General features: G+C 39.4%; 2 protein-coding genes across 15 annotated transcripts in view; one reads left to right on the forward strand and one right to left on the reverse strand.

Moving 5' to 3' along the window:
- Positions 1-7,779, reverse strand: part of HNRNPC (heterogeneous nuclear ribonucleoprotein C) — a 46,046-nt gene extending 38,267 nt beyond the window's left edge. For 4 of the 14 annotated variants that reach the window (XM_024118357.3, XM_007104799.3, XM_024118352.3 and 1 more), the window contains exons 1-2: positions 7,619-7,762; positions 2,840-2,865 (exon numbers count right to left, since the gene is read on the reverse strand). The gene's annotated coding sequence lies outside the window, so the exon portion shown is untranslated. Of the gene's footprint in view, positions 1-2,083; positions 2,458-2,839; positions 2,866-3,193; positions 3,358-6,930; positions 6,976-7,618 lie in introns of those variants that run through there. The other 10 variants (XM_024118355.3, XM_024118346.3, XM_028495599.1 and 7 more) reach the window with 7 other exon arrangements.
- A 425-nt stretch (positions 7,780-8,204) lies between these two features.
- The window catches only part of RPGRIP1 (RPGR interacting protein 1), a 113,815-nt gene continuing 112,072 nt past the window's right edge, over positions 8,205-9,947 (forward strand). Inside the window, 2 exon segments of the mRNA XM_055088355.1 lie at positions 8,205-8,234; positions 8,347-8,459. The gene's annotated coding sequence lies outside the window, so the exon portion shown is untranslated.

The raw sequence follows: 9,947 nt of genomic DNA on the forward strand, positions 1-9,947 counted from the left end.
ACTCTATGCATTCTTGGTGACTATTCTCCAGTTGTATTTCTTGCTCTGAGGCCAAGATTTCCCCCCCCAATACCTGTGCTTTCAGGTAAGATCATCTACTTCCAGACCTCAATTTCAACATCAGTTCCTTTAAGGTCTCTTTGCTAGCAGCACCCTCCCACCTCCATATTCTAAATTTGGTTCCCTTAAATATCATCTCACTCTGTTCTTTTCCTTCAAGGATCTAAACTGTGAAAGTGCTATTCACTTTATTTCTCCTCTAAATGGTCTATAATATTTAAGAGGGCAAGAGACAGTATGTTTTCCTCATCTGTATGTGCCCAAGTCTAATGGTGATTTTCAGAATAAGCAATCAAATGTTTAACGAATAAACATCTCTAACTTGAAACCTGGGAGTCATGCCAAATCCCTCACTCTTCCTATCACAGCCACCACCAAATCCTCCTAAATTTACTCCCTTCTAATCCCAATACCATTGCTTTTGGCCAGGCCAGGTCATTATTCTTCCTTCTATTTTAGTATCTTCCTTATTTATCACCTACTCCAATCTTATTCTCCTCTATGCCATTTCCACACTGCTATCAGATGACAGTTCTAAAAATGAAAATCTGATGTCACTCCCCAGTTTAGAATCCTTCAATAGTTCACCACTGGTTTCTGGATAAAATACAAACTTCTTGGCATGGCATTAAAATTTTTATAATCTGGCCTTAACTCTCTAAGATTCAGTTCAGCTCCCTTTCTCTTAAAAGCATTTCCTGACCTCTTAAGAGTCAATTAAGTACCCACCTTCGCATGGCTCTAGCCTCTGTGCCCACCTCTATCACATGGTGACATTATCTCATCCATCAGTCTCCCTCACAAGGCTATGAGTCCCTGAAGAACTATTATACCTTTTTGCATCCCCCAAACCAGAAGAACATGACCCATAAATAATGGATTTGTAAAATTAAGAAATTAAACTGAACCTATAGTGAACAACAGCCACACAATGTCAGTAACAGAAACAGAGAGGTAGAAACAGCTTTCATACAAGAGGGTATCAGTAAAACTTGGACCTATAAAAGAAAATTTTCCATTCCTCTTCCAGATAACCTCAGTACATTTTACTTAACTTTCTCCCATTCTGTTTTCCTTTGAGGTTGCCTTCAGTGTTCACTTTAGATTTTACTCTTTCAGAATGAGTAAGGGAAGGGGTCAAGAATGTGATTTACCCTAGTACCCACAGAACTAACTATACCTTCATAAATCACTCTTCTCCTCCTCCCTGCCCCATCCCAACTCAAAATCTATTAAAGCAACTCTAAAGTGAGTTATCAAAATATTCCACCGTTGTCAGTAAAATACTACAGTTTGCTAATATTCTCAACTCTTTGGCAATCTACATCCTTATTAATCTCTGCATTTTTCTTGTGAATAGACCAGATTCATTCTTTCTTATTACCCTTGGGAACACACCAGATTCCCCAATACCTAGCTGGGCCACAAGTCATCACTGAAAAGAGGCCACTCCTAGATCTTTCCTGATTTGGGCACAGAGATTATACAGATTTTCCTGCTTTCTGAGGTTAAGTCTATTTACCTTTTTATTTTCAAAAAAACCTTCCAGTGAGATAGCATTTCAGTATCACAGCATGCTTCTTGTGGTTTGATTCACGTTAAATTTTAATGATAAAAAAGTCTAAACAGAATACAATCCAAAATTGTTGTCACAGACCCAAGGAAGATTACTCTAAATGACAGAAAATTTTTGCTGATTTGCAATAATCTAAGAAAAAGTACCACCTAATATGTCTGTCTTGTTGTTAATCATTAAAACAAGTCGTCTTCATTCTAAAGTATATGCGAACTTCAGCTGTTCTTTCCATTTATGAAAAACTCTCAGCAAGCCCCAGTTTGACACTCATAATTCCATTAGTTTACAAAACCCTGAAGTGGTCTCCCTTAGGAAACATCTCTTGAGATACGCACAAAAGCCTTAACCCAAACATTTCCAGGTAGAAGCTATCACCTACACCACACCAACTAAACTTAAACCAGTGTATTTCCTAGTCTTTCCAATGAAACCAAGTGGACCTCACACCTCTTACCATCACCCAGGAAGGGTGTGCATCTGTTCCGAAGGCCCCCCTGGCTCCAGGTCATCCTGGCTGCTGCTGCTCCAGGCTGGGCATCCATGTTGCTGCAGCTTGTGGTTTGTGAGGGGTAGTGTACAGGAAAAGCAGGATGGGATTTCAAGGGAAACAGGAGGGAGATGGCTTTCTGGGAAAATGCCATCACCAACTTAGGTGTTAAGTAGTACCACACACATTTTATTGCAGCACAGTTTAAAAATTTAACAAATGAAAGATTAAAAATAAAAAAAACAAAAATAAAAAAATTAAAAATACAGACGACGTCCAGAGATGCTCTAAAACAGTTAAGTTAAAGATCAGGAAAAATAAGGTCACAGACTTAACAGCCAGTAAAATTCTTTCGAGCGTGGGGAAGGGGATGAGGGTAGGGGGTAGGGGGGTGAGGGGTGGGAGGGTGGGGGGTGGGGGGGAGGGGGGTTGGGAGAGAAAAGGTTTATGTGATCAATCCACTTAAAAATGCTAATGCCTTCACTTTCTCTCCCAAGATGCAAAACTCCAAAGTCAATCAGGAGGCCGGAGAAATTCTTATGAACATTCAGAAAAACTCGATTTTAATCCGGTTAAAAATCATCAGTGTCATTATCATCATCATCATCACCATCATTAAGTATAATAATAAATAATAATAGTAACTAGTAACAACAATAAAAAGGAAATCAGCGGAAAGTCAGGAAAAATGTTAAAAAAAAATTGGAATAACTTACTGTAGCTGAAGATCAAAAAAATCTCACTGTAAAAAAACAAAAATAAAAATAGCCCAGATTAGAAAAACGGGAGGTGCAAAAATGTCAAGTCAATAAGTTCATTTCTTTTCTCTTTCCAAAAGCAGTTTCCACAAAAACCGCAAGGGTAAAGTTCTCAGTAGCAGACAAGCAAAGCCCTTTCCACATCATCAATCAAACTTAAAAATACACGAGGAAGTAGAGAGGTCAGTTTATGAGAGGCTAAAAGGCTCCTCCTCCTCCTACCCAACTGCTGCAGAAAAAATAGAAATAGAAATTTAAAAATTACATCTTAAATCCAAGTCCCGTTTTTGGAAACAATTAAAAAAAAAACACCTGTAAATTTGCCGTAGTGCACACCAAGTTGCATCATTAAGTTTAAAATGTCTTTATAAAATCAGTTTTGGAATGGGAATGTGTGTGTTCTGGAAGGGTGGGGAAGGGAGGTTAAAAATCAAAGCTGAGCTCCAGTGAGTAGGGATGGGGTTCGCCTTGCTGCCCTGTGAAAGGAGAAGGGACAGATTGAGTCAGAGTTCCTCAGAAATGTTGTGCCCTAAACCCCCAAGACAGAAACATCTGTCCATTGCATCTAACACATTTTGGTAAAGCATACATCCCACTGGGATGGGGAGCGCTTCTATTAGAATCATCGCCTCTACCAGTGACTGTCCTCACAATTCTTCAATGTCAGCAGGTGCCTAAAGTTAACTAAATATGCACCTGTATTCCCTTAAGGGTCTCAAAAAAAAGGTCCATATTCGAACATTCAATTTGATAATCAGCAGTTTGGGCAAAGAAAATATAGAAAAACCATGTCAGCAGAGATGAAGAAGTGAGCAAATGTCAAACATCAAGATTATGAAGCAGATTTGTGGGTTTTAAGTCCATGTAGCTTTTACTCTGATACAAACTGAAGGGGAATGGTCTACCCTGAAGATACATACTAGAAATGACATCTAGTTTCAAAACCAATGACTGGTCAAACCAAAAGACCTGACAGAACCTATGGGGGAAAGATGATTTAAATAAGGAGCACATTAACCCCCTCAATAACAGAATGAAAAAAAAATCAAATGAAGGAAAAAAGATTATTATGGCTACTGAATATTTAATGTCATAAAACAGGTGAAAAGTAAATTATGGTCCTTAAAGAATTTATTTCTGTGGTCCCACTGTTTATAAACTACAACATACAGCTAATTCCAAGATAGGAATTCTAAGAATCTGATACATAATACCACGACAGACTGGGTGTTTCATCAGCTACAAGAAGATTTGCAATTAGACTGCAGGTCTTTGAGCAAGTAAGAATGATCATACTTGCATTTCAATATCCAGTCATGAGATTTTATTCTCCTTTTCAAATGTCAGTAAACTAAAAAATTTTAAGCTGCGCTTTTAAAAAGTGTTGCTTGAGTCAATTACGTATGAATGATGACACCAACAGGTACTATAACTCTAAAATTATAACTGTAAATTTTTAAGTAGTAGCAGACCAGTTTAGGCATGACATGTAAGTTACTTTTATGCTTAGACTGATGTGTTAAATTGTACAAAATGTTAAACTAAATGTACATAAGAAAATGTACATTATTTGAATGTTATCTCCTGAGTAACTGTTAGGGATGTTCAGTTATGGTGAAACATTCAATTTTCGTCTTTGGAGTCACAGCCTGAACCTGGTACTCAAAAATTTCAGGATATGTTATGTAACTGTGACTCATCTACAAACAAATCCTTTGCACCAGTGTTACAAGACATAAGCTTAAAAAGCAGCAACTAATGTGAAAACATTTACATCTTTCAAAATCAAGAAGCTGTCTCCCAAGATGTTAAGTTGATGAGCTACCACTCATAAAAATGACCAACTACCTTTAGCACCTAACTGTAATCTTTGCAATTAACAGTATACCTAGTTTATACTTTGTCAAATCCCTGGGAGATTTGGATCCTTCTTCTAAAGGGGTATTCTCAAAGTAAGGGCTGCCAATCAACATCACATGGCACTTATTAGAAATGCAAATTAGTAGGGCCTACCCCAGACTTACTTAATTAGAAAGTGGTGGTGGAGAGCCCAGCAATCTGTTTTAACCAGCCCCCTGGGCTGATTCTAATGTCTGCTCATGTTTAAGAACTACTGTGTAGAGTTTAAGAAGGACTCTCTATCCTCTAGTTAAGATCGATATAAAATAAATTCGAGAACGTTATAACATATCATAGTAAATGCTATATTATACTATAAAACCCTATAGTAATCCTTTTCCCCTACCCCAGATTTCCAATATCTAAGAGAACACATGCAGTTGTCACACCAAAGTCAGTTCTCTAGGAAATCTATTATGTACAAAACCTTAAACTTCCCTAATCCCAATGAGAATGAATGAGTACATATTAAGTATGAGCACATAATGCTCCTCAAAGATAACTAATAAAATTGCTTGAAAACAGATACTGTTAAGGCAGTTACCAGTAATAACTAATATACAAAAACTACTGTCAATAATAAAACTGTTTCTGTACACTTTTTACCATCTGGCAACAAACGACTTGAGTTACAGAAAGTAGAAATTAAAACAGGTAAAATGTATAAGCCCCCTCATAAGTATAAAACTGCATTCCAGAAAGTTTAACTGATTTGCCTGTCAGGTAATAATCAACAGGGCGGGAAAAATCCAGTTCTCTTTAACTCCTAGGCCAAGGTTCTTTCAACCGTCACAGTCAACCACTTAAATCTCACACATCCACCAGTTAATATACTCAATCTTTAAGATCAGAATTACTAGCTATTTTGGAGTTTATTCCTTGCTTGTTTCTAACAGCAATTCCATCCAAAACAAGGTCCAACGCTATGTGAAACCCTCTAGAGACCTAATCAAAAATAATAAGGTGTGTTTACAAAGGAACAGCAAACACCACCAGGCACTCCCCAGGCATGAGCATGGGAAACACAAAAAGGTCAAAAGACCTGTAACTTAGTCGACCTTCTTAAATCCTTCCTCTCTCCAACCAACATGTAAATGTTACTAATGCCTATCTATTTGAAATCAAATCTAGAATTGTTTCAGATATTAATTTTGTGGCCAAATCATTCCAGATGAATATTAAATCAAAGGAAGTGTTACCTTGGTACATACTGATGCTAAGGAATCCATATTTCTAACATCTTAAGGCAAGAAAAGTGCCCTTCAGTTAATTTCAATTCCCATCAATAGCTGTTCTTAAATACTAATTTCTTACATTTCTCACTATTTGCCGACAACATATTTATTAGGTGTATGGTTTCCTAAATTAACCAGTCACTGCCCTTATCTCACTTCTAACTGTTCTGCACTTAACTTTAAAGTCCATGTAATAATATACTTAGGCTTTTTTCTTTTTTTTAAAGGCAATGCTTTTGATCCCTATTACAATATCTACATGGTGAGGGGTCAACAAATGCATAGCTATGTAGAATAAGAGTACTTTTAGTTCCTATCAAACAGGTTTCCTACGGCGTGAATTTACCCCACAGTACTGGTTTAAACTGTACTTAATAATATTACTTTTGTGACAGTAACACATTACGAAAAATAAAATCAACGAAATCTTAGACAAGGATTAAAAAAGGCGATTTCTTGGATAAGTGAATGTGATACTACTTAGGAAGTTTCTACGAACTTAGCAAAAAACTTTAGTAAGTTTCAAGACCTAGTAAGTAGTAAGCACTGTTAATACCTGCTTAAAAAGCATATAATTACCCATTTTTGCCTAAGTTGGGATGGTCTGGAAAATTAATGCCAGAATATCCTGAAAGTCAAACTTTATCATCTTAGAACGTTACATTAATAATAAACGCAATTCTCGTAATTTAACATTTTCCCAAGATAATTTGGGAATTTCCAGTTACCGCTAGTGTTGTTATAATTAGGTTCTTGTAAAGATTCAAATATAGTAATTTTAATGCCTACTATTCCAACAGGTAAAGCCACTTGACTTATGCTGGTGGCCAAATTCTTTACTAGTTCTGCTACTGATTTAATATGACCCTGGCAATCAACACTCACGCCTCGGTTCCTGAGAAAGATAATACCTACCTCAAGCAAGTTCCACTAACTTATATATTTCAAGTGATTTGTAACCTGCAGATAAAAAGCCACCTTTAATTATTACTGTTAATACGTAAATGAGATCACAATTAAAAAAAATAAAATTGAAAATAACTATTTCGAGGTCCATCATTTCTTCAGAAAGGAGTAAAATAATAAAATAATCAGTAAAATATTAAATCTATTGTTATAATATTTACTATTCTTAAACCCTGAGGTGCCCTCCAGAATTTAGAAGCTTGCGGTACAATAAATATCTGCTTGATAACCCTTCCCCACCCCCCGCTCAGTATTTATATTTAACAGGAGGCATCGGCAGTACATTAACTTGAACTACATTAATGAGCATCTCGATCGTCCCTTTCGTCATCTCTTTTAGAAGTCTTCATGGTCATAGAAAATGAAAGAACAGTATCCGTTAACGCAGGAGAGCGAAAAAGAAAAGGGACATTTTCCCTGCCGATTGTGGCCTAGAGGACACTAGGTTAAAAATCTACGCAAGGGCTGAGGCCTATAAAACTCTCGCGCGCGTAAAACCTAATCCCCCAAAGCAAATAAAATAAATGAGGGGCCTACATACTCTACCGAGAGAAGGGTTCCCTCGTCTTCTCTCCCACACCCCCTCGCGTTCCCCGAGAAACCCAGCGCCTCCCCAGCTTCCGCCCCCTCCACTTACCAGGAGGGGGAAGGGAGAAGAGATTCGATTCTGAATCTCCTACTCCCGGGTTCTACGCGGAGAAGCCGACTGCTGCTCGAGGTGCGCAACACGGCCGCAACCGCTCAGCCTTCGCCTCTTCACAAAATGGCCCCCGCGTCTCCTCTGCCGCCGAGGCGAAGGCCTAACCCCCGCCCCACTCCTGGGAATCCTCCTATTGGCTGCGACTTTTCTCGCTCCCGCTTCTAATTAGACAGTTTTACAGCTCCTCACAATTCTATCCAATCACAATTAGTAGTGGGTTAGACTAACCTAGCGAATTTCCACATGCGTGAGAGAAACTAGTTTGTAACTGGTCATTTTTCCTGTCATTTATCGCCTGAAAAATGCTTATTGGCCACTGTACCTGACGAAGCGCTGGGTGGAAACTTGCCTTTGTACCGCGCACCGCTTCACATCCGGGTATCCGGAAGGTCTGATTGGCGGCCGCGGGATCCTATCTGTGCTCCTCAGAGTGCCTAGTAGAAGGCCCGCCCGGATCTCGGAATTCCCGCGGCGGAGCGGGGGAAGGGCGGGGAAGGATTGCTGGGTTTTGTTTGCTAGCGGCTGGAAGGATCCGCCCTAGCCCCGGGCATAGGTAAAAGGAAAAGCTCTAAGTTAGTTCTCTGTCCTGCGTTGTGGATAAAGAAAACACTTTTCTTAGAGTGGGGAGGGAGCACTAAAGACCAGAAAACTAACCAGCCCTGCAGTTTTTCCAACCCTAGAGCTCCTTCCTGGACACTTCTCAGCCTGTCAAGCCCTTCTTCAGACAACCCATATCTCGGCCAAAACAACTGACTCCCTTACCTCTCCACCACAAAAGGTAAAGTCCAAAATGCTGGCCTGGAATATACTACAGCACCCATCCTCTGGCCCCAAATCATCTCACTTGCTAATACCCTACATGTCAACCAAATTGGCTTATCCGGCTATCTCTCCCCTGCCCGTCCCCGAAATCTGGTCCCTTAATTCCCCTCACCCTGAAATGGCCCGTCCCCCACCTACTGGCATCGTCTGCACTGCAGTACCTCTGGTTGTATTATAGCAGCCATGCACTTAATGGAATAGGACCAGCTGTGCTAGGAATGAAAGATATTTCTCTGTGTAGTTAGGGAACGCAAGATGCAGAACATTATCTAGAGAATGTGATACCATCTGTATACATTTTAAGGAATATATGCATATGTGAATACAGTTGTCTGCATTAGTTTTGAATTAATTCTGAATTTCAGAGACGTTCACAAGGAAACTTACCTGTCAAAGGAGAAAATTAAGACAATTTAGTAACGAGTTTAATGTCCTTTACTCAAAGGAAAACAATCCATGGTTGGAAGAGTACAGTGACTCACAAGCCATGGAGCACTCCCCCGGGGAGTTTGAGCAAGAGTGAGTTTTATGCAGCATTAGAAGCGGCAAGGCAATCAGGGTGGGATTGGCTGGGGTTGTGAATATGACCTTATTTAGAAAGATTAAGGAACAAGGAAATAAGTATAGAGCCCAGAAATATGGCGTTTGAGGATTGGCTGACTGGATGTACTGCGTTTCTGGTCAAGCTGAGCCTTTACAGGAACATGAATTTTCGGTTTGCTGATGTGACACCCCCAGCAGGAGCGACTCCATCTTGGGCCTAGAAATTTATTTTGACATACCTTTGGAGACCGAACCTTTTGCCTTTTTCGTTGGTATGCCTTTCTGTACTGTTTGAGTTATTTGCCATATGCATATATTGCTTTAAGCAGATTTAAAAAGCAAAACCAAAAAGCATTTAAGAAAAAATATACTGAAATGTTAATAGTGGTTCTCTCTTGGTGGGAGAACTATGTGTGCCTTTTTTTTTCTCACTTCCTTGTGCTTTTCTATATTTTCCAAATTGTCAGCTTTGAACAAGTAATCAGAGGAAAAACATCTCCAGGTGCTTAAAGCCTCAGCTCAATTGCCACATTGCAGTTTATTTAAAACGACCTTATAGCACTGTGGTTAATTTTACTCTCATCTCTTCTCCCCTCCTGGATAGTACGTCTTTTTTTCTTTTTTTTTTTCTAATATTTATTTATTTGGCTTCATCAGGCCTTCCTTGCGGCATGAGGGCTCTTCATTGTGCCGTGCGGGCTCTCTAGTTGTGGCACGCGGGCTCAGTAGCTGTGGCACATGGGCTTAGTTGCCCCGTGACATGTGGGATCTTAGTTCCCTCACCAGGGATCGAGCCCACGTCCCCTGCAGGCGGATTCTTAACCGCTGGAACACCAGGGAAGTCCCAGTATGTCTTTCTTTTTTTTTTTTTTTTTTTTTTTTGCGGTACGCGGGCCTCTCA

Source organism: Physeter macrocephalus, chromosome 11 (assembly GCF_002837175.3).
Source record: "Physeter macrocephalus isolate SW-GA chromosome 11, ASM283717v5, whole genome shotgun sequence".
Lineage (NCBI taxonomy): Eukaryota > Metazoa > Chordata > Mammalia > Artiodactyla > Physeteridae > Physeter > Physeter macrocephalus.